Source organism: Hemiscyllium ocellatum, chromosome 1 (assembly GCF_020745735.1).
Source record: "Hemiscyllium ocellatum isolate sHemOce1 chromosome 1, sHemOce1.pat.X.cur, whole genome shotgun sequence".
NCBI classification, from domain to species: Eukaryota; Metazoa; Chordata; class Chondrichthyes; order Orectolobiformes; family Hemiscylliidae; genus Hemiscyllium; species Hemiscyllium ocellatum.
Window position 1 is genome coordinate 95218576 of NC_083401.1, and position 12348 is coordinate 95230923.

Consider the following 12348-nt stretch of genomic DNA (forward strand, 5'->3'; position numbering starts at 1 on the left):
TGGGGCTGTTTTCCCTGGAGTGTCGGAGGCTGAGGGGTGACCTTATAGAGGTTTACAAAATTATGAGGGGCATGGATAGGGTAAATAGGCAAAGTCTTTTCCCTGGGGTCAGGGAGTCCAGAACTAGAGAGCATAGGTTTAGGGTGAGAGGGGAAAGATATAAAAGAAACTTATGGGGGCAACCTTTTAACACAGAGGGTGGTACATGTATGTAATGAGCTGCCAGAGGAAGTGGTGGAGGCTGGTAAAATTGCAACATTTCAGAGGCATCTGGATGGGTATATGGATAGGAAGGGTTTGGAGGGATATGGGCCGGGTGCTGGCAGGTGGGACTAGATTGGGTTGGGATATCTGGTCGGCATGGATGGGTTGGACTGAAGGGGTCTGTTTCCATGCTGTACATCTCTATGACTCTATGTACCCTCCAATACTCAGGTCCCATTCTGTGTCATTCTGCAGTCATGTCTCTGTAATGACTATTAGGTCATGCTTATTTGTTACTGACGACACTAATAGGTCCTCTGTTATATCTTGCATGTTATGTCTATTCAGATCCAGACCCTATTGTGTTATTATGCTCCTAACCACCAGCCTTTTCTGTTGATTTACTATTTACTATTGCTAATCCCAAACTCTTCTTATCATAGTCTGCTTATTATTTCCATGTTACTACCTGTTGCTCTTGCTTCGTCTCTAGTCTCTGATTTACCACATTATCCTAACTTTAATGTTTGTTTCTACTAATGAATTCAGAACCTTCTTTACTTCCCTAGCTATGTGGCTTACTTGTGGCAAAGTTTAGGTGTACAAAAACAGAAACTGTTGGTAAAGCTCAGCAGGTCTGGCACCATCTGTGGAGAGAAATCATAGTTAACAATTTGGGTTGATTGATCCTTCCTCAGTTCAGATGTGGTCTGGTCCAACATTTCAGTTCTCACTTTCCCCAGTGTTGGTGCCAATAAGCAAAGAACTAGAACTTTATTTTTCTTCAATTTATTCATGGGATGTGGGTCTCACTGGCTGCACTAGCATTCAATGGCCCATCCCAGAGAAGAGTAATGAGTTAGCCATAATGCTGTGGGTCTGGAGTCACCTGTTTCCTTTCCTAAATGATACTAGTGAACTGGACAGGTTATTTTCCCCCAATAATCAGCCTTCTGACTGTTCCTCTTTGCTGCAGCAAATAGTGTCAATGCCCTTTGCTATGATTCTCCTGCTACCACGGCTTTCCTTTTTCTGCCGCACCCACCCCACCACAGTTGAATAGCCTCCTGGGCCACTGTGCCTTTATCAGTTAACTTACCTACCCTGTGACCACTCCCTCATCCTAATAAACTGAAATAACCTCAACACTGTTAATCAATTGCAAAAGCTGAGGCTCCTGTACTCTGGGTCTCCTTACCTAACCAAATTGTAGCCACACTCCCCTATCCCTGACCACTGAGCAAATCAGATGAAGAACCTATCTCAAGTTGTGTGATCACCTCCTCACGAAACATATCTGGGTGATGTCCTCCCTCGCTGAGGTGCTGCAATGTTTGTAATTCAGCCTCCAGCTCCAAGATTCTGAGCTAAAGCTTTTTGAGCTGCTGACTCTTCCTGAAAAAGTGTTTGCTCTGGATCACACTGGCATTCAGAGCTTCCACATGCTGCCACCTTTTCTGCCATTCTTAATGTGTTATAATTAAACACATAATTTTGTTCAATTATTTATTTGCCTTTGCATACATATTTTGTTAGCTTCACATCAGTTCCTATACTATTTTAAGCCTTAATCATAAAACAGAATGTAGCTCCTTATCAGAATCTATCCAGTTAGTTATTCCCATGAAGGCAGGGTGAAAATCAATATTGGGTAAGAATAAGCAAAGGGACACCATTTTCCTCTATTTGCCTAACTCCCTTCCTCATCCAACTTCATTCACTTTGTTCACAATCACATTGAGAAATCTGCATTTGTATACTTTCAATTAGTTGTGCTCCAAGCACAGAAAAAAAATGTTATTTTCCCTAAATAACAAACATTACCTGCTTTCCAGTGGAGAGCCTGGTTAAGCCTGGATGAAATTTAGAATTTAAATAGTAAATCTGAGTTAATTTTCAACTTTGAGACTTGTTTAATTATAGGGTGACCAAGATTTGCCTCACTCACTGAACTCCTAAGACTGTGTTCAAAGTCACCCTCAGTGAACCTTATACCCTTGAGCAACGGTGATATGAAGTACAGTTCACAAGAGAAGGTGACTTCATGAAAGGTGAAGTGAGAATTCTTTATTCAGGACAAAATGAAAAGGAACATGAAGTAGCAGACAAGAAAATGGTCAAGTGAATGAAAAGAAATGTTAGCCAGATAGATGGATGGTGGTGAACTGAGCAAGTATTGGGGATTCAGCAGGTTGGAATTCCAGCTTGCAAAGGAATCCACTTATATTCTAATGCTGGCTACACACAGATGGTCAATGCAGCTTGCTTAGAACCAGGAAAATCTGTTTATACGACAGACTTTAAGTGCATGATGTGTAACTATTTCTGGGTAGATGTTTTATTGTTGAATTAGTCTTGGTGGAGTGGGAAATCCCAGATTAGATTCAGCTGGTCACGGGTTTGCTGTATTTAACTAATCCAAAATTCTTCTCCCTGTAACTGAGTTCATGAGTGGAAAATTGACCACCTTTATCTTTTGGACAGTGGAGTCAGGTTGCAACTTACCCACACCAGTTCTTTTTGAGTAAACAGCACATAAATTGGGTGCTCCTTCATCGCTGTCTTAATTGTAGTTAGGAGTCTAACAGCCGAGTCAAAAAGTGTGGTGCTGGAAATGCACAGTCAATCAGGCAGCATCTGAGGAACAGGAGAGTCGACACTTTGAGCATAAGCCCTTCATCAGGAATGTGGGAGTGGCCCAAGGGGCCTAAAAGATAAATGGGAGGGGGTTGGGGCTGGGGGAAGGTAACTAGGAATGTGATAGGTAGATAAAGATTGGGGTGAAAGTGATAGATCGGAGAGGAGGAGCGGACATTTGTCATTGCTTTCCCCCATCCCCTCCACAGCATCACCAGTCCCTCCCATTTTATGCTGACAGGTCACCTGCTTCTTCGCCAGCTTTGTGACCAACACTCTGGAAAATCCAAGAACCCACCACAATATCTCCAAAGATATTTTCAATGTACTTTCAGACACTGTGCAATAACAGAGTTCTTAAAAACAATATCACCAGGAAATTGAACATCTGGTCCTTTAAGCAACATTCGTGCAGATCCTCCTTGCTGCACAATGTTTCAACTTTGAAAATGACACTCGAATTTTTTGACCCCAGTTGGTTCCTGCAATGTCTGGTTTTAGGCCATCGTTTACTGAGAGAGCGAGGGCTGTCTATCAGTTATTACATAACCATTTTGGATGATATTGTTCCCATGGTTGTGAGCAGTCTATGAAATGTGAGGGTTGCAACAGAGACTATTGGTAAATGAGTAACAGAGGTATGATGTATTGAGGTGAAGTTAATGATATGATGGCACAGTATGGTATTGGAAGATCCATTTCCTGACCTTGACCACAATTTTAAAGTGATTGAACTTCTCGCAGTATCACGCCCAGATTGTTGGGACTACATCACTGGCATTTACTTTTGTTTCCGATGCCTTCTTATTGCATGTCTCCAGGATATCCTACTCCTCGGAGGATTAAGGCCATCTCTTCTCCTTTCCACTTTTTCCACCAAGACTGCTAGTAGAGTTCCAAAAACCTATGGCCTACTATCTTCCTTGATCATTCTTTCATCTTTCCCAGGTTGTGTTCAGTTGCAGAACAAATCTTTCATACATGAGCTACTAGTTTTAACTGTTCTATCAAAGAGATGACAAGTAGAGTCTAAGGAAATAATTATAACCCAAAACAGAGAGAGACATAACTGGAGTCCATGCAAGCAGCTAAGGCCATATCTTTGATCCGAAGAAAGTGGGAAGAGTTAAAGGAGTTGTTAAATGTGATGACAAACTCGGCCAGGCAGAGGAGGGTGGTGGTGGATGGAGCCAGTTCAGGAATTTTTTACAAGGAAGAAGCAGAGAGCCCTGAGATCATCTGGGCTTGCACATCCATGGTGATGAGGAGCCAGCTGGAGCCCAAACTCTGGAAATCCTGTGACTGACATTAAGCATCAGGAGAATTATGGGTGTAAGTAGGGAGAGACTAGAGAAGGAGAGGAAAAAAAAATTGACTCAAGCTAGGTAGAAATAAGTTGTATGCAGCAGGCGCAGGCAGAAACAATGGGTCTGCCCAGGGTAGTCCTGTTTGTGGATTTGGGGAGAAGGTAGAAGTGGGCTGTATGGGGTTGGGGACTGTGAGCTGGAAGGCAGTTGGTGGGGGTGAGGGGTAATACTGTGATGGGATGAGGTTGTTGACAGTCGTGGACACAATGACCTGCGGTTCAGTGGTGGGGTCACGTTCCAGTGAGAGATAGGAGGAGGTGTCTGAGAGCTGTAGAGGTAGGTCTGCCAGACAACAACAGCAAGCTTAATTACAAGGTCAGGGTGATGGATCTGAGAATATGGAGTCCAGTCAGCTGAGAGGGAAACAAATTCAAATGGGTGAGGGAAGGAGAGAAATTAAGGCAACTGATGCCACTGTGATATGCTTTAATGACAGGTTGACTGCAGGTAAAAGGCAGAGGAAGGGGGATGGAGAGTGTTGGAGGAGGGTGAAGGCATCTGTGGGATGGGGAGAGGACTCCCTTCCCCCACCAACTTTGGCTTCAGCATAAATACCACTGTTTTCCAAGCTGCTAACACTTCTGATGATGCGTAACTGCATTCTAAACATTAACTCTGCTTTCTTCCCAAAGATACTGTCAGACTTGCTGAGTTTCTCCAGCAATTTCATCTTTTGTTTCAGATTTCTTGCATCCACAGTGCTTTGTTTTATCAAAACAATTATGAACCATCAGCATATGATTCTACTAAAATGTTCCCCCTCACACACACACATATGGAACCAAAAAGAAATAATGGATGGTGTAGATAAGGATAAGGACTGGGAAGGCAATGGTTTCAGGAGTTCCCATTTGCAGGGTTACTGGGATGGTTCTTATGATTCTTGTATTGATTAGAACACTAGTTCTTGGTCTACCTTCTATTCACTGGTTTGAAGGATAGGCAAGGGACCTGTTTACACTTGACTTCTTTATTCAAAATTACAGCTCACAGCAACTACTGAATGATATGCCAACAGGTTTTCTTCAACAGATGGGTAGCTTTTACTGCAGACAATAGACAGCATTCCCAAGCTGTTAGAAGTTTGAAAGCCCTTCACTATCTTGTACACAGCCCTAGGCTATTCAGTTACCAGAGAACAAATCACTTAGCTGTTGGTGAGCAAAAGAACTTTAGCATTAATAATTGGCCACTAGACCACTGATCAATCAGCTGCTTGTTTCTGGCTGAATCTCCATTGATACATACCTCAACAGCTCCAGCTCATCTACAAACTATATGCCCACTACTTCTTGAACAAACAATGTGTAAACAATGCTTGCAATGATCATCAGGTTTGAAATCATGCAGCAATCCTCCAACAATTCTTGGTTTTTAAATAGTTCTTTTCTCATTTTGTCCACAAATTTAAAATACAAGCATAAAAAGATGTGGTATTTACCATTTCAAACACTAATTTTCAGTGTGGCATTAACATGGAACAATAAGGTTTGAGTAAAACAGAAGAAAAAGAATCAAAAATGTTTAACTTTATCCCTCATTTAGTTAGATTTACAGCTATTTCCAACACACAATTGCAAATTCTGAAGTGTATCACTGTGTAATAGTTCAATTTCGCAAAACAATTAAACTTACTTTCTTCAGTCAGCTTTAGATGGTATTGACTAGCTAGAGCAGAAACAATCACATCACAAAACTATTTTTGTTTCCAAATAAATTCATTTCCTTTCTTTTAAATACAGAAACCATTTTATGAAAATATTTCAGTAAAGTTAAATTATAGCTTACACCAAGAAACAGCCGACTGAAAATTCTATGAACTTATTTTAACTTTGTTTCATGTTAAAGTCAAAATTTATTTTAGAAAGAAGCATAAGATTGGGCAGACAGGATGAGTTGAGATATGGTGGAGGAGGGCATCACCACCAGAGACCTGTTGAGTTGAAAGTTGTGTTTGTGTGTGCTGAAAATTCTATGTAATACCATGTATAGTGGGGAAATCTAGTCTTTCAGAACAATTCAGTAACTTAATTCAGGCCTATTTAGTAGATATAAAACTTCTGTAGATTGGCAAGGTTAGCAATTTAATTATATATCCGTGTGAACAGCCAAGAGTTTTATATAAATACCAGAACGACTGAATATTTCAGCCTCAGTTTACCTTCCTTTTCCAGTGTGTGACTTCCTTTCAAATGATCTGTTGCATAGTGAATCCAGTCACGAAGAAGCAAGAGGAAGTTTTTAATTAATGTCTGTTAAAAATAGTTTTTCTCAAGAGAAGCCATTTCCCTTGCATTCTATAAAGCTGTTTGCCTACTTTAAGATATCAAGATGGCTTGATTCTTCCCAAATGCGGAAAATATAAAACAGAGACATTTTTCCACTTATGGCCGTTTAATAATAAATTCCCATCAAACATGGTCTGGAGTAGATGTTTCACATTTAAAACAATCTCTGTGGAGATAACTACTTCATATCAGACCAGGAGTGACTTGAGTACATGAGAGTATTAAAGCACAGAAACAGTCTCGCCAGCACATCAAATGCTTTCTTTGTGAGCCATCCAAGTTTTGTCCCACTTTTCTAATCACTTCCAATACCACTTACTATTTCCTTCTTCAAGTAACTATATAATTCTCTTACAAAGGTATTTACAGTATAGACTTTGATTTAACATGCTTTTGCAGTGTAGATTTTCATGTTCCAACTATTTCCTGGTTATAGATTTGTTTCTAACATCCCCTTGAATGCTTTTTTCTGACTGCTTTAAATCTGTGCCCTTTAATACGACCTAAAAACAATGTGATCCCATTACCTCATCTTAACTATTCATAATCTTCAATACCTCTCTCAGGCATTCTTAACATCCTTCAGTCTAATGAAGAATACAATTTTTAAAACTCTGCTTGATAGCATCTGGTAATGAATCATTGTTTCATTTCTCCCATTGCATCTCTATCCTTGGTATGATGGAATGCCCTCAAGAATGGATGGAATAAAAATCAGCTTGCAAGAGCAGGAAATGAGGGGGGGCAACCAGACCTTATTCAGCCAAAGCCAAAGTCTATCAGTGGCCTGTGAGAAATTCAGGGAGCCAGGCTTTCACCTGTAAGGCAGGGTCTGTGGACACAGTGGTCTCATCTTTTTGCAGACAAAGGAAAGGCAGCTACGTCAGACATTTGGTTACTTAACAGTCAGAGAATGGATCCCTGAAGCAGGGCATGTCCAGCTAAAGAATGAACCCTGAGGAAGGGTGAAAGGACGTTAAGGACTGGTCAATGATGATGAAGAGATGTTCCAGGATAAAAGCAAGATGATCGAGGGTGAGGCAGAAAGATTTAGGGGGAAAGGTGGAAGACTGAGGGTCACTAGTGAGGTTGAGACAACAACCAGAATCTCCAGGATGACTGAAGGATGAAGGAACAATCAGATGTTGGGAGGGTCAAGGGAGATGGGAGGAAGATCAAGAGTGGCAGAATGAGGTTGGGAGTGAATGGACAGTAGCTGGAGAACAATACATGTATCTATCGACATGACCGTTAAGGACGTTTGGACTCACAGAAACCCAGGTAGTTGTGGGATGGGAGGAGTTCTGGAAGTGGCCCTTGTATTGCCTTTGACCAAGTGCAGCTGCTTTAGGAATGAAGGCAATGTAAGAGGAGTGCTTGTATCATTGCCTGGTTTCTTCACACAAGACACTTTGTGAACTCACATACAGCCAATATTTTTGCAAACTCAGGCAGCGCAGGAGAGGAATCACGAGCAGAGCCACCAATACACAACAAAATATATCCCAAGATCATCAGCACACAGCACTGGCTGAGGGGCAGGGATGCCAGGTGGAAGGCAACCAGGGATGTCTGGTTGAAGAACATTGGCATGCCCGATGTGTTTCAAACAAGCACCTACTTTCAGATGACTGAAAGCCAATGTCAGGGATGGCTAATGCCGTCCCAAGAGATGGGGTAACAGTCTGTTTGTGCTCCTATAAAACTTGCTGATCTGTGGCTTTGGAAGGAATACCCGAAGTCCTACAGAGGACTGTTATAATATTGCACATTGTAGAGGAGACTATTGAATTTTTGCAAATGTGTTTCCGCTGCCTTAATTGGCCCAGCACAGCATTACAATACATGCCACAGAGCATGGCAGCGCTGTTGGAGTCTCCAGTGCATTGAACAATATTACAATGCAAAGGGAAGAGTAATTTGCCTGTTCTAACATGAAGGGGCTGCTCATCTCTTCACATGGTAAAGTTGGAATGGAGGATGTGCAAGAGGACAGAGGTATTTCTGCACCTCTGCAAGATGCAGAGATTGCCACACAGAGATAGACCAGTGTTGCCAGGGAAACTGTCATTTCAATCATGTACATACGTTTGAATTAGGAGGAGACATAGGCTGTATGACCCACCAATCATGGAAACATAGACATAGGAGTAAGGCCCTTAAAGCCTGCTCCACCATTCAATATTATCATGGCTGATCATCCAACTTAGTCCCTTCTTCTTGGTTACATCTCATATCCTTTGGCCTTAGGGAACTATATTTACATCTTTCTTGAAAGTCTTCAATATTTTGGCCTCAACAGTTTCTTTGGTGGAGAATTCCACAGGCTCACCAACCTCTGGGTGAAGAAGTTCCTCCTCATCTCGGTCCTGAAAGATTTTTTTTATCCATGGACTGTCATCCCTGGTTCAAGACTCCTCAGTCATCAAGGCCATCCTTCCTGCATCTACCTGATTTTTATAGGTTTCTATCAGATTTCTCCTCAAACTTCTAAACTCCAGTGAATATAGTCCTAACTGATCCAGTCTCTCTCTCTGTACCTCAGACTGACTACCCAGAAATCAGTCTAGTAAAACTCTTTTGCACTCCCTCAACGGCCAGAACACCCTTCCTCAGATAAGGAGACTAAAACTACACACAATATTCTGGGTGTGGTTTTCCCAATGCCCTGTACTGTAATAGCTCCTATATTTAATTCCTCTTGCTTCAAAGATCAACATACCACTTGCTTTCTTCACTGCCTACTGCACCTATATGCTTACTTTCAGTGAATGGTGTACAAAGATACCAAGATCTTGTTGAACCATTCCCTTTCCCAATGTTTCACCATTCAGATAATGATCTTCCTTCCTGCTTTTGCTATCAAAATGAATAACTTTACATTTATCCACATTATACTTCATTTGCCTTCATATGCCCACTTACTTGTCCAAGCCATACTGAAGGTCCTTTGTGTCCTTGTCACAGTGAATCCTCCCTCCCAGCTTTGTGTAATTCATAAACTTGGAGATATGACATCTCGTTTCCACATCTAAACTATTCATAGATATATTCTATAAATCTCGTGAATAGCTGGGGTTTAAGCACTGATCCCTGTGCTATCCCACTAGTCACTGTATGCCATTCTGAAAAAAAAACATTCATTTGTTTCTACTCTGTTCTTTCCTGTCTGATACCTGTCAGTACAGTACCCCAATCCCATGCATTTGAATGTTACGGGCTAATGTGAGATCTTATTGGAAGCTTTCTGAAAATCACAATCCACTTGCTCACCTTTATTCACTCTATTAGTTACATCCTGATTACAACTAAAATTCGACATTCTAGTCTATCCCTGATATCCTTTAGTTCCATTGCCTATTAAGAACAGATCTCCCTCTGCCTTAAAAGCATCCAAAAACTCTGCTTGATCATCTTTTGAGGATGACCTGTTCTGAGAAAATCTTCCCCCTCCACTCTGTCCTAACTAAGCACAGAGTTTGTTTTAGATAATGCCCTGGTTCTAGATTTCACCACAACTGAAACCATCCTTTCCACATTTACCTAGTCAATGTCCCTTACAATTTTATACTTTTCAATCAAGTTGCCTGTTAGTCTTCAAATTTCCAGTGGATATCAGCTCAGTCTGTCCAACTCAACCATTCGAGGTTATTAGTCTAGTAAATCCCCTTTGAATTGCTTCCAATGCATTTACAACTTCATTTAATAAGGAGACCAATCCTGCATGCAGAACTCAAGATATGGTCTCACCAATACCCTGTTTAGCTGCAGAATAACCTCACTACATTTGTATCCAATTCCCATCACAATAAACAATAGCATTTTACTGCCTTTCCTAATTATTTGCTGTACCTATATATGTTAACGTTTTGCACGTCATCCACTAAGACCATCCCTGTGCATCTCAGAGCTCTACAATCTCTCACCATTTAGATAATGTGATTTTTCACTCATTCCACCAAAATGGACAATTTCAGATTCCCCACTTTATATTCCACTTTATATTCCACTTTATATTCCATTTGCCTATCCACTTGACCATCTATATTGCTTGCTAACCACCTTATGCATTGTTACTTTATTTCTACTTACTTTCTTACTTACCTTTGTGTTAATTTTGGAACAATATCTTTTGTCTCTTCATCTAGTTCTAATTGTCTCTTTATTTATGTAAACTGTAAAAAGTTGAGGCAACAGCACTGAACCCTGTGGCACATGATTCTCTATATCTTACTCACCAGAAAATGATCCAAATAAACCTACCTTCTGTTTCCTGTTTGCCAGACAATCTTCTATTCCATGTCAATATTTACTCCGTACACCTTCTATGATCTTTAATGTGGCAACTTATCAAATGTCTTCTGGAATTGCAAGTACAGTATATCCACCAATTTCCCTTATTCGCAGCACATGTTACTGCTTTCACAGACTCAAATAGATCAGCCAAATATAATTTTACTTGCTCCAAATCATCTTGACTCTGCCTGTTTACCTTCCATTAATAATAGCTTCAAACAATTTTCTGAAGACATTTTATAAGCTAACTGGCCTATAGTGCCCTGTTATCTATCCCCACTCTAACTGTAAATAAGTGAGATATATTTACTATTTTCTAATTTAATGGAACCTACCTTGAATCCAGGAAATTTTGAAAAGTTAAAATCAATGCATCTTTAGCCATCACTTTTAAGAGCCTAAGGTGAAATTCATCAGGATCTGTGGCTTTGTCAGCCTGCGCTGCAACAATTTGCTCAACATCACCTTTCCGTTCAGCACCTTCCTTCCTTCTATTTCTAGGTTTACCAACAGCTGAAAATGTGTTGCTGGAAAAGGTCAGGCAGCATCCAAAGAACAGGAGAGTCGACGTTTTGGGCATGAGCCCTTCTTCAGGAACCCTCTGGGTTCCTCAACCGACACTAGATTTACCAACAAACAACAAAGGACAGTACAGCACAGGAGGATGCCCTTCGGCCCACCAAGACTGTGCTGACACATGATGCCTTCCTAATCTAAAAAACTTTTGCATGTATGTGGTCCATATCCCTCTATTCCCTGCCTATTTAAGGTGCTCTTCGGTGTTGCTATTGTATCTGCTTCTACCACATCCTCTGGCAGCACATTCCAGGTACTTACCACCCTCTGTGTAAAGAATTTGCCTCTTGCATTTCCCTTAAACCTATATCCCCTAGTAATTAAAATTTCTAAAACCTATATCCCCTAGTAATTAAAATTTCTAACTTGGGTAAAAAAGACTCCAACTATCCATTTTATCCACGGCTTTCATCATTTTGTAAACTTCAATCAAGTCACCCCTCAGCCTTCAGCATGCAAATGAAAACAAACCAAGTTTGTCCAATCTCTCCTCATAGCTAATACCTTCAACAACAGGCAACATTATGATAAACCTTTTCTGTGCACTCTCCAAAACCTCCACATCCTCGAGTAGTGTGGCAACCGGAAATGTACACAATATTCCAAATGTAGCCTAACGAAAATTCTATATATCTGCAACACGACTTGCCCATTTTTATAGTCTAAACCCTGACTGATGAAGGCAAGCATTGCTTACACCATCTTTACCACCTTATTCACTTGTGTTACCACTTTCAGGAAACTGTGGATCCGTGTGGCAAATCCCTTTGGATGTTAATGCCTCTGGGGGTTTTGCCCTTGACTGTGAACTTCCCACCTGCAATAGACCATCTAAGACGCATTACTTCACATTTGTCTGGATTAAGTTCCATCTACCATTTCTCCACCAAAGTCTCCAGCCTATCTATATCCTGCTGTATCCTTCAGCAAACTCCTCACTATCCACAGCTCCCTCAATCTTTGCGTTATCTGTAAACTAA